Below are 15,783 nucleotides of genomic sequence, written 5' to 3'. Positions count from 1 at the left end.
AAAAAGCATTTATTAAGGGCTTACTGTGTGCCAAACATTATGTACGGAAAGTAAACACCTTACATCCTTAGAAGCATTGCATTATTTGAGGCCTAAAATGTTAGGGTTTCTTAACCTCCTAATTCTTTTCTTTTCCCATCATATAATCTTGTTCCCTCTATGGTCGCATTTATCCTCATTCATCAGCTTCCATCTATACTGGATGATTTACAAACTTGAATGACTCCAGTCCCAATATCTCTTGAATTCCATTCTCTTATTGGCAACTGTTTCCTGTAAATGTCTATCCATTAATTCAAACATAATAATCAAAAAACCCCCAAATGTATTCATACAGGAAAAAGGTCTTCAAGGAGTTGATGGAAGAGATGGAGGAGGAGGAGGAGGAGGAGGAAAGGGAAAAGAGAAAGAAGAGGAGGATGAGAAGAGAATGACAAGAGAAGAGGAAGAAAATGACAAGAAGAAGAGGAGGAAGAGGAGGTAGAGAAGAAAAAGAAGAGGAAGAACAAGGGGGTGGAGGAGGAGAGAAAGAAGAAAGAGTAGGAGTTAAAGGCTGTGGTAATTCTGTCATATGTCAGAAGGTTGAAAGAATGTGATATTGAGAAGAAAGGAAGAAATAATGAATTCCTTCATCTCAAGGTATCATAGCATTATTAGGCTTCTGTGAAGATATCCAGGAACTAGACATGGAAGCATTTCAAACCACCTGGGCAGAAGAAAATAGATGACAAACTTGGTAAATGCACAAAAAAAAAAGCCTAGAAAACACATGTATATAGTAATGATGAGGGACTTCCATTTCCTAGGAGTGATGGAATCAAACACATTTTCTACAGATAATATCAGGTCAGAAGGGAAGGGACACTCAGGAATGAAATATACAAGTAGGAAAAATATTGATGTGAGAGGAAGAATTGGAAAAGGGTGAAAAGAGAGATAAGAATTGTCTAAAGAGAGAGTAGAAAATTCATAGAAAACTCTTTAGCCAGCTTCAATGAAGAAAAAAAGTGCACAAAAGTTGATAGAAAGCAGGTTATGGAGGAGGACTAAAAAAAATTTGTCCCAGTCATTAAAGAATACCAACAGAAGCAGTAAAAATAAGGAAAGTTGAGATTAGTAATGAATTCTGAGGACTTAGTCAATATGGTCAGTCTAATATACTGGCCGAGAGAGAAGAGGTAAATATGGAAAGTGAAAGAACAATAATTTATGAAACCAGATATCTTCAAAAAGCACCTAATAAATTGTTCCATCCCATATGCAGATTTCTAACTCATTTATTGGTGTATTCAAAAGTGCCTAGCATCAAAAAATTCTTGGTGGGCACATATGTCATGTATTCCAACACTATTTCCTCCTGAATATAAAATAAAATGGATTCCAAAGGTCAAGGACCATTTAGGCCAGTCACAGTCCTGGAAACAATCAACTACCGGGCTGGCAATGAGCTAAGGTGATCCAGAATCACCTGTTTTTTAATTTCATTATAACCAAAAAAAAAGCCAAAACGGATATAAAGAGGAAGGATAGTACCACTGCATGGTTACTAGGCTGGTAGATCAGGGTACTGCTGTGAATATTGTGTATGTAAATTTTAATAAGATATTTGAAAATATCTTTCATAATACCCTTGCTAACAAGAGGCATAAATGTGAAATGAATAAATGAATAAGCATGTAAGCATGATTCTGAGTATTAGACACACAAAAGTAAAAATAGTGAATGCCTTATCCATTTTTGAAGAAGACCATAATTTGAGGAAAGGTGAAATGATATACATGTGAACTGAATTTGAGTGAGGGGATGCTATACTAAGTCACCAGCCTGACTCTCTCCTCTAGAGTCATCTGGGTCTAATATCCAGATATGAATCAGGACAGCTGAAAGGAATTTTAAATGTGAGACAATCAGTATTAGGTCCAAGTTCACACAGCTAGTAAGTGTGTGAGGTTGAATCCTCCTGATTTCAAGGCTGGTGCTCTACCCACTATGTCATCTAGGACTATACATTCTATGGAAGAAATAATTAGAGAAATGGTGACCAGTGACAGGAAACATTATTGAAAAGTTAATGGAATGGTGATTGAATCCTTAAGGAACAGTTTGACCATTAGTTTCTAGGAATTGGGACAAGAGTTGATTTGATCATGGTTCATGGTTACAGAACTGGGTGAGGGGAGAGGGGGAGAAAACTTGGCAGTGAGATAGTTGACAAATATACTTAAGGGATGGTATCTGGGGAGAATGGAAGGACAAGAAGGGGCTTTCCAGAAATAGTGTTCTGAGAGAAGTAGTTGCCAACTGTCTTTGGTAAAGGCAACTAGATGGTTAGGAAGATAACTATGAAGAAGAGGAAAACTTAGATGTTAGATTGAGTGATTGGATTCAGAACAGGTTGAGTTACTGAACACAATATGCAGTCAGGTTAGGAAGTATCACTATTATACTATCTGACATTTGTTATCAATGACTTGAGTAACAGGAGATATAACATATGATGATAATATCTCTCTGCAAGCTGCATTTGGGACTTCCTCTACCATGCTCCAGAAAATTCTTCATCCTGAAGATCACTCCTTGAAATTCAATTATCATAAGTACCCTTTCCTTCCTTGCCCCATACCCCTAGTTTCTTCCTCTGTTTCAATTCTTCCTCTGTTCCATTTAAGGAGGGCACTCTGGACACTCCTGGTATGCTCCTAGATCTTCTCTATCTTGGACTTTCTTTATCATGCTTTCGTCTTAACTTCCATTCTCTTTCTCCCTCATTTTAGCTTTCTTTTATGTGGTTATTTTCTATTATTAGAATGTAAACATCTTGAGGTCAAGAATCATTTTTTTTCTGCTTGTATTTGTATTCCTGTCTCTTTGCACAGAGCCTAGCATATAGAAAGGACTTAACAAATGCTTGTGGATTGACTGTCTGACCTATAGCAGCAAGTTAGCCCACTGGATGACAAAATTTAAGTACAAGATTGGGGACAGGCTTGCCTAGTGAGAATTTCATCTGAAAAAGAAAGAGATTGGGGGAGGGGTGCTGTTAAATGGATTACAAACTCAATAGGAGTCAATAAATAGAATGTTACAAGTCAAAATTGTGGGTGTGATCTTAGACTTCATTAAAAGGTATAGATTCCCAAAGCTGGGAGAAATGATATATCAATGATCACTTCCATGATCAGGCAATAAATGGAGGGCTGCATTAAGTTCAATTGAGGAAAGGAATTGATAAATTGGAAAACAACCAGAAAAAAAATATTAAGATGAAGGAATTTAAAAGAATGTAAGATCGGTATCAGCTTCAAGAACTCAAATTTTTAGCTCCTTCCCTATTCCTACAGAATCTAAACTTCTAAAGGTTGTTTTTAATATTGTCTTTGTATTCATGGATAAAGGAACATAGAAGTCTTTTGAATTCAATGGAAGATCATTTTGTGGGAGGAGGTCATGATGTTTTATTCTTCTTGAGACCACCTCCAATTTACACTGTATATGTCTTGTATGGATATAGTCATTTACATGTTGCCTCTCACATTAGAATATGATGTCATAGACCATGTTTTTGGTCATTCTTTGCAAACCAGCATATTCCCGGTGCTCACACTCTACAGATTTTTCTAGATTTTTATTGTTGTTTGTGAATAAAGTATTAACATTATGTTTGATACTTGGAGAGTAGTAAAGAATACTGTTAAATTCGTGCAAGATATCTTACTACTTACTTCATTCCACTGCCCCCTTTCCTCCCCCAGATTAGAACATCATTTCCTGTACCTGACCCATAGAAATCAATAACAATAATAAGAATAATATCTAACATTTATATAGTGCTTACTATATTGTTCCAAGCACTTAACAATTCTTTTGACCCTCACAGCTGCCATAGAAGGTGGATGTGTCATTATTATCCTGATTTTACAGATTAGAAAACAGAGGCCAAAAAAAGTTGATTGACTTGACCAAGGCCATACATTTAGTGTCTGAGGACCCAGAGCTCGATCCACTATTTTATTTAAGTGTTTAATACTTATTGACTGACTGATTCAAGTTTTAGAAGTTTTAAGAATTATCATGTGGAAGAAGGAGGCAGCTTGTTTTGTATGACTTCAAAGAATAGTTCTAGGATGGAAACTGAATATAAGAAAATAATTTATTAAAGAAAATGGAATCAGTTATCTTCAAGAAGAGCCTGAATGACCACAAATTTGTAATATTATAGAGGGATTCTAGTTCAGAAAAGAGTTTAAGCAATCACTAAGGTGACTTCCCACTTTTAGAGTCTTTGAATGTTGAATGAATTATAAATCAATCAATATTTTCATTACCTAAAAGCATTAGTATTAAAGACTTTTGACTTGTGAGATGACTGTCACTGCAGTGAGTTCAGAGGAAGAGAACTATTTGTAAAAAAAATTATAATATTTCATAGCCAATTTAGTAGATTAGAAACATAAAATAAAATTCATGTTTATAAGAAAATTACAGGATAGCAATGCATAAAGGTTCACCATTTTAGAATGTTAAAACCTTGCACTTTAAAAATGTCATTTCCTAGATAACTTTTCACTGCAGACATCCTTGTCACCCTCATGATGATTCATATCACTTGTCTTGATAGAACACAAAAGAAACCACCGTTTCTACCCAGTAAGTTTACAATCTAGAATGGAAAAAAAATTAAAAAGCAATCATACACTCCAGGAAAGATAAGACATAAAAACAACTGAACTTGGTTCAGGATTATATTATTGGTCCTTTCATGTGGTATCCTTCCTCTGACATTGGTCTAACCCCAATGCAAAAACACATAAAGGCATCAGACCAAGGAAATGATGTTCTAATCTGGGGGAGGAAAGCGGGGCAGTGGAATGAAGTAAGCAGTACAATATCTTGCACCAATTTAACAGTATTCTTTATTACTCTCCAAGTATCAAACATAATGTTAATACTTTATTCACAAACAACAATAAAAATCTAGAAAACTACTTAGACTGTGAGAGCTGGGGAAATCTTGAAGCACAAATTCAAGAGCTTATTAGCTGTCAAAGTGACAGCAATAATTAAATCAAGCCTTTCAGCTCCAGAATCCACTTTGTGGTCTTATCAGAGAACACAAGCAAATGAAATACTTTGGCAACATGTGGTGTAACTGAGGAATGAATGGAGGACATGTTAATCAAGACTTCCAACCCTTCGTGGATATTCTCAGTTTTATTGGAGTGATCTTCTTGCGGAGTAATTCAGAGTCTGAATCAGGCCAGAACTTCTTTTCAGCATGTCCTACCTCTCTGGATGCAACATTCATTACCTTTGTTGATTACTCATTACACTGATTTTATGAATGAGGTCATAATATTGTTTTTACTTTGTAAATGTGCTTTTCCAAGTATTGCCTCCCAGGGTTTGAAAGGGGAGTACATGGGGTGGCTAGGGGGTGCAGTGGATAGAGCACCGGCCTTGGAGTCAGGAGTACCTGGGTACAAATCCAACCTCAGACACTTAATAATTACCTAGCCGTGTGGCCTTGGGCAAGCCACTTAACTCCATTGCCTTGCAAAAATCTAATAAAGGGGGGGGAGTACTGAAGATTTTAGCATAGAATTATCATCAACACCTAAAGATATGCCTGATTTCAAAAATGTCATATTCATCCCAGGAAGAGTTACTTTGAGGTAGAAGTTAGCATTAGTTGATTGTATCCTATGGTTAGACCCTTGAAGTATAAAGTGATACCATATTCCTATATTTCTCTTTTATTCAGTATCTTCCTTTGAATGTCAGAGGGAGGGGATATTTTCCACCTACCTATCTCTTAAAGTCAAATTTATAAAGCTATTTCATATTATTTAAGCAGAAGAGGGCACCACATACTAATTTGAGCTATAAATCAAGTCAATTGGAAGAAGGAAGTAGTTTTATTTTTAGAGTCTTCACTAAATTGTTGTTGAGGCTAGATTTTTCTGCCTTTTATAAATTGCCGATATTTGTTTGAAAAAGAAGGTATACAACTCAAGTGTACTGGGCTTCTAGGAAAAATGAAATATAGGTTGAAAAGTATTTTAAGATATTTTATTCAATCTCTTACAGATAGCTTCTTTCTTTAAGTTCATACGGTTCAAGATTTCCCTGGGCTAGGAATCAGCATCAAGAATGTATGAAGAAAACAGATTAAAATGGTCCCTGTAGTGACCAATCTATCCAAAGACTTATAATCCTTTAGTAAGCTTGTTACCAGTGAGTAGCACTGTCACTTTGGATATTAAAAATGCCCTTAATTCTCTGTGGGAAAATACCCATTGTTAATCTTGCAAGAAAAAAGAAGAATGATACTTCATTAAAGTATGAGCATAACCACCTTCGAATTTGACTTTGGGATTAAAGTCTCTCAGACATTAGATCATCAAATAAGTCCTGTGCACAATAGGATGACTGACTAAATATGATATAGAATTTATTTTTGTAGGTATGTCTTACTCTCTATGATCCCATTTGGGGTTTTCTTGGAATTTTACAATAGAGGAAACTGAGGCACTTAGAGTTAAATGACTTGCCCAGAAAGGAACAGCTTGCATAAGTGTCTGAGATCAGTCTTCTTGACTCTAGTCCCAGCATTCTATTCACTATATTAGGGTTTGGAAGTCCTTTCTTTTTTTTCTGCTAGTAGTATTTTTTTTCCAATTTCATGTATAATTTTCAGCATTCATTTTTGTGAAATTTTGAATTCTAAATTTTTCTCCCTCCCTTTCCTCCCCTTCTCAAAGACAGTGAATTATAGATTATGCATGTACTTATAGCTTAGACATTTTCATATTAGTCAATTTGTGAAAGAAGAATCAAAACAAAAGGAAAAAAATGACAGAAAAACAAAAAAACTTTAAAAATGAAAATAGTATGCTTTGGTCTTCGTTCAGACTCCATAGTTCTTTCTCTTGATGTGGACAGCATTTTCCATCACAAGATTTGTCTTTGATCATTGTATTGCTGAGAAGAATTAAGCCCATAATAGCTGATCATCAAACAATATTGATATTAATGTGTACAATGTTCTTCTGGTTCTGCTCACTTTGGAAATTCTTTCTTAAAGGGTAGGAGAATTACAAATTTATACAATCTAGGGATCAGAGTCCATCTATTCCTTCTGCATCCTATGGCAGAGGAAGACCCCTTTTGCCTGTGATTCAGACCCAGCCTATGCTAAAGGAAAAATCTTTCCCCTTCCCTCATCTTTCTGCATTTTAGTTCATTTAGCTCTCCCACTCCCCTTGCCATTGGGACTCCTGTTCTATTTCTAGCCAATGATTCTTGATCCTTAATTTTTCTACCTCACATTCCTTTGGTTCTGATAGCAATTTGACCACACACTGTTCAGTCCTGAGTCCTCTCTTTCTTATCCATCCATAACACACTGAATTTGGATTAGAAGTTGGCATCCTCCTTGCTCCTCACCACCACTCTGTGACCATGTCTTTGCTACAAATTACTCAATAGTCTTTTCTCCTTTGGGTTTCATTCCATCATCCTGTGTAAATGCTTATCCTGGTAATCTGCCAGTCTTTGGGATAGTCTTCCTTCTTTCTCAAAGAATTTTGTACCTAGTTTACTTAGAGTTTTTCTCTCAAACCTAACTCCTGCCTAAATATTTGGAAGATTCAAAATACACTTTGATGGCCTCTTGAACTCTCTGAGTCTCCTTTTTCTACAACATCCTCAGAGCTAATAATCTTAGTCTTCCTTTCATCTCAGCCACCCATAGGAAAAGGCACATTTTGGGGTAATAACCACCCATAACTGGGGAAGCTAGGTGGTGAGGTAGATGTAGAATCATGGGACTGGAGTCAGAAAGCCCTGAGTTGAAATTTAACCTTAGATACTTGCTAGCTGTATGATCCTGTGCAAGTAACTTTACACTAACCTCAGTTTCTTCATCTATAAAATGAGTTGGAGAAGGGAATGGCAAACCACACCAGGATCTTTGATAAACAAACTCAAAATGGGGTCTGAAAGAGTTAAGATACAGTTGAAAAACAACTAAAATTATCCTTAACTATATTCCCTTCATGATCTTAAATTCTGAAATAGCTCTCTCTAATCAGTCTCCTTCTATCTCATCCTTGACTTACTCTTTGAAATATATTCTTCCTCTCTACCATGATTCCTAGAGCGTTCAGCCTTCTTTATCTCCCTGTCTGGCCTTATATTACTCCCTTTACAATCCCTTACAATTATCAGTTGAACAGTTCAAATGAACACTGGTTTGTTTGTTTTTTTAATTATATAAATATTTTATTTGTTTTCCAATTATATACAATAGTAATTTCTACCAATCATTTCTGGCAAGATTTTGAATTTTACAATCTCCCCCTCCCCCCATAGAAGACAATCTGATATAATATTTACATTTGTTTCAATGATATACATAGATCCAAATTATGTAATACATAAGACAACTTTTTAAAAATTGAAAATAAAGCTCTTTTTACATCTGAATATTCCTTGTCCTGTTGCTGCTCATGTTTTAAACCCCTTAACATTATAAAAATCTCACTTTCCACTTTTTTATATACCTACCAGCATATTGCTGACCATTTCTCAAGGAAATCAACATAATTACACTGACCAAATCTACTCTTAAGTTTGCTGTCAATGGTACCCTCATTGCTCATAGCAGTCCTTTTATTCGTGCCTGTTTGACTCTTTATTATATCCCCTAAGGTGCTCTATTAAATATTTTCTTTCTCCTCTATATTCCCAGTATTCTTTTCTCAACCCTGTGTCCCCTCAGTTGAGGACCTTATATACTGCTCTCTATCCCAAACAAAATTTTTCAAGAAAAGATCATACACAAATGAGTGAATTTAAAGTCAACATGGATAATAGTCAGTGCAATTAGAATTTTGCCTAATTTCTAGTTGTCAAAAGAAAAGATTTATTGTTTATTAAAGACTTAATTTAAGAAACTTCCCCTGATCTTGAGCTTTTGTAGTATGTGCAATTTTTCAAGTTATTTTAGTGTGATCTTCTACAACATAGTAGAGCCTGAAAATATTTATTAAAATAATTCACTTTTTTGCCCTATGAGTCATTTGAAGAAACTGCTGTTGTCTATATTTTCTTAAATGTTGTTTATTTATAAGGCAATGGGGTTAAGAGTGGTTTGCCCAAGGTCACACAGCTAGGTAATTATTTTCAGTCTGAGGCAGAATTTGAACTCAGGTCCTCCTGACTCCAGGGCTAGTGCTCTATCCACTGTACCACCTAGCCACCTTAGAGAACATATTTTGATGTATCTACGGTAACATCTGGGAGGGCATTTCCTCATGCACAGCTGCCCTTGGTAATGTCTATCTTGAAGAAGAGAAGACTTTGGGAGTAAATGATAATTGTCTACAAGTCTGTGAAAGGCTGTCCTGTGGAAGAGGGATTATATTTTCTAAAATTTAGAGCTGATTCTTCAGATTGACCCAGGAGATAGTGTATGACATACCATTGGAGATCTTTAAATAAGTTTAGATAGGTGTCCTAATCAGATACAAGTTTCAGTGTCTGGTTTCTTAGGTGACTTACAATCCTGATTCTGTGATTTATTGAATCAAACTGTATCATTTGCTTTCTACTGACTTCCTAGGCCAACCCTGGTCGCAGGGGAGGTCTACGGTGGGTGGTAGTGGGATGCATATTACTTATGACCAATTCCTAGAATAACGCTGGTGACTCACAAAAACAATGGATCCAATATTCCATGCTGACAATTGCTATTATTGTCTAAGGATGTTACAAAGTATATAATTTTATGGAGAAAATGTTTGTTCAATTTGTGTTGCATTTTTTTAAAAAAAATTTTCTCAGCTTGGGTCAAACTTCTTACTCTTGAAATGACATGAATTCTTTTTCATTTTTTACCACCCATGACTACCTCAGCAATTAAAAAAAAAGCCAACTGTCTCAATTAAAGTAGAGGGGAACTCCCCCAGGTTTCTTATTGCCTAACAAAGAAGATAAAGTATTTAACATTTGCCCTGAAACATGAAATAGTGTTAACACACTCAGATTTATGTTGTACAGCCATTAGCGGGGAATGAAATACCATGCAAGCATTCTGCAGCTCCTCAATTTGTCGGATTCCTGTCTTATGATTTATTTTTCCTAGATTCCTGTGTCACTGATTTCAGCTACACCCTCCCTAATTCAGCAGTGGCATTAAAGATAGGGAGGGCATCTGCTGCTTCCTTTAGGCAGCCTCAGGTCAGGTAGAGTGTTACAAGGGCAGCCTGAGGTCAGAATAATACAGTAGGAGTGCAGGGGGGGCAGTTAGGTTAGCATATTGTTCTGGGCCTGAGAGCCTTTCTTAAACCCTGATCCATCTTCATTCCTGTAATTAGACTACCCTTACTTTCAAAGAAAGTGTTGCTATGAAACACATTGGCAAATCAAGGCAAATTTGAGGTCTTGTCATTTAAGTGGTAGGTCTATTGTTCTTGGTGATGTAATTGGTGATCAAGGAGGCCATAAAACGGCATGGCCATTAAATGGGCCGGGCTGAATTGAAAGGGGAGCATTTATACCAAGCAGGCTCATGTGTGGAGGCTGTAGCTTTCACCCTCACGTGAACCAGAGTTTATGGAATGTCCTGATGACATGGCTCTTGTTTAACCTCCAGGAGGAGGGGAGAAAAGAAGGGGGGAAAAATCAAAACTAAATAGAATTAATGAGCCTTCACATATTGTCCTGTTTCTTTTGTTGTGGGGGGGGGGTGGAAAGCCGGGTGAAAACCAAGTAGGAGGAGAGAGGCTGGAAAAGAAACACCATTAATATCAGGTTGTAAATTCTACAAAACATTAACTTCATTACATGGCAATTACTGTCTGTAATTGGCAGAACGGAAGATTCTCCTTTCTCATCACTTACTGGCTGTGTAGGAATCAGCACTTTTTTGCTCCTGGTAAAGGTCATACCACTGATAAAGGGACCAAGCTAATACAAAATAAGAATACAGCTACTTTCTTTGCAAACATACAAGAGTGTAATAATTAATTGCCACCAACCATCTTTCTGCGCTTCTCAACAGTAAACTTGTTCTGAGCACCCAATGGGTATAATAAAACAACTCAAAACAACAACAATAAGGAATACTTTTCTTAAAGGCCAGTTGATCCATTTGCATTTTTTCTGAAGCAACTCTATCAAAATAAAACTGGAGGAATGTTCCTGTAAAAACACACAGGTGATACAACTTTTGGGACACCTATTTAAAATTTGCAGAAAATTTGAAGGGGGACTTGGAGAAAAGTTTCATCTCCTTTTTGAGACCAATTCTTTCTTATTGCTTTTGTGAATTAAAAACCAGCAATCTGAGTTTCTGGTTTTTGCCATTCTCAGATTTTAACATTAATTTCTCTTCCATACAATTTCTTTATCTTTCTCTGTGTTTGAGAAGTTGAGTGGATAATCATAGCTAAGGATATGGTTCCAGTGATAGAATGACCTAGATTTAGGTCTCACTTCTGATAATCACTGGCCTTATGAGCTTGAGCAAATCACTTAAACTCTCAATGCTTTAGGCAACTCTAATAAGACTACACTTTTCAGAAAATGAATTGGTAGAGATTTCCTACACCAAGAAAAACCACTTGTCTATCCTTAAAACTGTTTTTTTGTTTTTGTTGTTGTTTTTTTTGCAAGGCAATGGGATTAAATGACTTGCCCAAGGTCATACATCTAGGTAATTATTAAATGTCTGAGACCAGATTTGAACTCAGGGCCTCCTGACTCCAAGGTCTGTGCTCTATCCACTGCACCCCCTCCCCAAATTGTTTATATTTCCACCTAAAGTATAAATCAGAAGCTTCACTTCTACTTAGGCTTAATAAGTTTAGAGCAGGAAGAAACTTTATAGCTTCTATAGTATAACCTTCTCCTTTGACAGGTGCATGACTAGAGTTCACTTGAGCTTAAGTGACTAGTCTTCAGGAGCACACAGGTGAGGATTTCAACCCATAAACTCTAGTTCCAAACATAATGTTATTTCTACTGTACCCACTGCTTTGCACTTAGGTTACACAGTGGATAGCGCCCTGGGTCTCCCATAGGGAGTTCAAATTTGACTTTAGATCCCAGGCTAGTCACTTCACCCTGTTTTTCTTAATTTCCTCATCTGTAATATTAATCGGAAAAGGAAATGGTAAATCATTCCAGTATCTTTGCCAAGAAGATCCCAAATAGGGTCACAAAGAGTCAGGATGGAAATAACAACAACGACACTGCTTCCAAAGAAGGGGATGAACTCCCTGTCATTTGGGAAGGAAGCTGGTAGAGAAGAAATAGAGAACTTGAACATCTTCCTAGAGTTAGTTATGTTTCTCAAACTGCAAAGTCAATTCAGCTGTCCTGCTGACTGGGCAATCCCAGGAATCAGTCATGCAGGTTTCTTCACCTTAATTATGAATTGGTTGTATAACATTCCACACCAACTTTATCAATGATCAGAAACTGAATGTAACATACTTATAACAGCACTTCTTAAAATTATGGTGACTGAATTTCCTGAACCAAAAGCCAGGGCACATGGACTGGCATTACATATATATATATATATATATATATATATATATATATATGTATGTACACACATATATATTTCCACAATATTCTGAAATGTGCACTGTCTTTGGAAGAGGTAGTTGTGTCCTGAAAAGAGCAGGGTACTTGAGATGGTCCCATCTGGAGTCAGACCATGGCTCTAACACTTACTAACTATATGAACGTGAACAGGTCCTTTTACTTTTCTCAGCTTTCACTTTCTCATCCATAAAAAGAGCATATTAATTCCTGTATTAACTCAAAGGGTTGTTGTGAGAAAAAAATTCTTTATAACCTTTTAAGTATTATCAAATAGCAAACTCTTTGTTCTTAAAACCAAGATTGTTCTGGAAAATCCAGAATATAAGGCCAATATTTTTATAATGTACCTCTGGGAAGAAATATTGCATAATAATTTCACAAGTAAATCTTGCATAATTGAGACAGAAAAGAGTTTAACCAATTAGGGAAATCTACTGTGTTTCACATTATTATGTCTTAGTTGTTTTTGCTTCTGATCAGTGCCATATTAAATTGAACACCTCATAGTGTACCTTCAGCATGACAGGCACAATAAATATTTGTTGAAATGAATTAGGGAAAGAGTATTATAGTACTGTTTAAGCAAGTCACATACCTCCTTCTCAATGCCTCTCAGATGTTAGTGACTGGTGAATCACTTTGAGGAAGTAGTTTCTTCAATGCAGTAGTGAAAGGAAAGGTCTCTTTGAAAGTAAAAATAAATAAATAAATAAAATCTGTGGTATCCCTAGAAACACACTGCTGTGACTGGGAATCAATGTTATGAATATTGAGGTCGGTAGAGTTACTGGGACATGAGAGAGGATGGGATGGATGGATGATAAAACATCAGAATTTATAGATAATTGGGGAAGAGGAGGCAAACAAGAAGAATCTAAAAATAAAAAAAAAATGTCTTAGGGTTTTATAGTACTCCCTGTACTTTTATGTGCATATTTCATTAAATCCTCACATTAACCTAGTGATATAAAATATTGGAAGAAAGAAACTTGCACAGGTTATTTCAGATTTGGGCCTGAACAGATGGAGTAACTGGTTATCAATGAATTTAACTCTTAATGAAATCTCTCAAATAGGCTTTGTATGTGAGACCAAATTTTTATGAAGATTTTAGGAAGAAAAAAATTAATATTACCTTATATTAACAACTACTTTACAGTTACAGCTTTTTATGAACAATCCCTTTTAATCCTCGGGACAACTCCATAAATAAGAAGTATAAATATTATCACTTCCATTTTGCTTCTGAAGAAACAGGATTTTAGAAGTAGTTACCTTTCCAAGATAACATAACAAAAAAGTGACAAAGCAAAGGCCAGAACCAGTCTTTTTACTTCAAGATCTGGGCTGTTTTCACTGTCCAAAATTGCTTTTCTATGAAGATACCCATTTTGCAATTTATGACTTTTTACCACATAGTAAAATGTTTTAAAAATTGCTTAGTAATTGAGAATGGGAGGCATGGGGTCCTTAATTATTTTCTTTCTGCTTTTTTTTTTTTTGTGATGAAGAAACTGTCATGTTCCATTTAGGAAGTTCACATTAAGTGAGAGATGTGATTGTATCCTAACATCTTAAAATGTGCACATTTATTTGTTTGTTGAAGAAACATTCATTTATTCAGCATAGGCATCATATACAGTGTATTTCAATGGTTTCATGGTTAGCAAAAAAGAATGCATTAGATTTGATCCTTTCCCTCAAGGTTTGGAAAGCTGAATAGACAAGGCTTGTAAATAAGCAATTACAACACAAAACAATGCAACTGATATGTGATTAGTATAAACTGAATGGTAGAGGAGGGAAAGAAAGTAGAGATATATCCAGGAGCTTTAATGGGGGAAGACTTCTTAGAAGAGACAGCAATGTACTTTAGGTACATTGGAAACTGGAGAAGTGAATGGCATAAAGAACATGAGAGCAAAGGTGGATAGAAAAAGAAACTAATCTCACTCTAATGTGTGTGTGTGTGTGTGGGGGGGGGGGGGTTTGTATAGGAAAGAAGTGGGAAATAAGGATGGAAAACATGGTTTTGCTCCAGGTCATGGAGAGTCTTAATTGCCACCCTAGAGTTTGGACCTTATTATTATTATTTTTTTTAGTTATTAGGGAATTGATAATTTAGAAACAGGTAAAAGATCAAGTTCAAAACAATGCTTTAGGAAGGTTAATTTGATCATTGTAAACAGAATAAATTGAAGGATGAAGAGAGAAAGCATGAGACAAATTATAAGACTAATGAAAGAGTCCAGGTGTGAGATGATAAGAGTCAGAACAAGATGGTTGACAATGGGAACTGGGAAAATGAACAGATAAGAGATAAGTTGTGAAAGAGGAAACTCAGGACTCATACTTTGTGCTGGTGGAGGGACAGGAAAGAGATAAAGATGACTCAGAAATGTTAAGACCCTGTAACTATTTAGATAAGCAGAGAAATCACTTGGGATAGGGGTGGAGTATGGGATGTTTGATGAGGTTAGTTTTGGGAATATTGAGTTTGAAATGTTGGCAAAACATTCAGGTGGAAATGTCCAACAGGCAATTGTAAATGATTAGCATGGGTGACACATAGCCTGTTTTAAAGATTGCAAAAGCAATTTGCATAACATTATCTCAATTGATTCACAACCATACTCATAAAAGAGGTACAAGTGTACTTATTTCCTTTTTACAGATGAGGAAATTGAGACTCAAAAATAATAATAACTTATCCATGTCAAATAGTTCATTAATGTTAGAGGAAAGTTTTGAACCTGGATTTTTCTAGATTCTATGTTTAGTATGATTCCTATTTCTCTACTTGCTTTGTTACTTTGGACCTATGGGAAAATAGAACTTAGGAAATGATAAAGACTAAAATTATAGATATTATTGCAAAGTGAATAATGAGATATAGAGAAGCTGCATAGGGGAAATGTGCTTTACATATGGAAGGTGTTAAGTAAATTTTTGTTGAAATGTTGTGAATATAATTTTAAAAAACTACCTTTTTACTGTGTTATATTGCTCTAGAGTCCTACCAGATCAGGTTATCATATCAGCCCCAGATCAGCCTACCCACTTCTAGCTTCTTTGCTACAAAGTCTTCCCAGTAAGCCCTTCATCAGGGCCCAAACCAGACTATTCGCAACTGACTTCTTTATTACAGTGACTTCTTAAGAGCTG

At 35.9% G+C, this 15,783-nt stretch overlaps 1 long non-coding RNA gene across 11 annotated transcripts in view; it reads left to right on the top strand.

Annotated features, from left to right (window-relative positions):
* LOC141502840 (uncharacterized) overlaps positions 1-15,783 on the top strand; it is a 368,212-nt gene that overhangs the window by 208,265 nt on the left and 144,164 nt on the right. Inside the window, exon 8 of one of the 11 annotated variants that reach the window (XR_012472671.1) lies at positions 338-8,227. The exons of the other annotated variants lie outside the window; for them this stretch is intronic. This is a non-coding gene — a long non-coding RNA (uncharacterized LOC141502840). Of the gene's footprint in view, positions 1-337; positions 8,228-15,783 lie in introns of those variants that run through there. 11 annotated transcript variants of the gene reach the window in all.

Source organism: Macrotis lagotis, chromosome X, assembly GCF_037893015.1.
Source record: "Macrotis lagotis isolate mMagLag1 chromosome X, bilby.v1.9.chrom.fasta, whole genome shotgun sequence".
Taxonomy (NCBI): Eukaryota; Metazoa; Chordata; class Mammalia; order Peramelemorphia; family Peramelidae; genus Macrotis; species Macrotis lagotis.
This window is presented reverse-complemented; position numbering and strand designations above follow the sequence as displayed.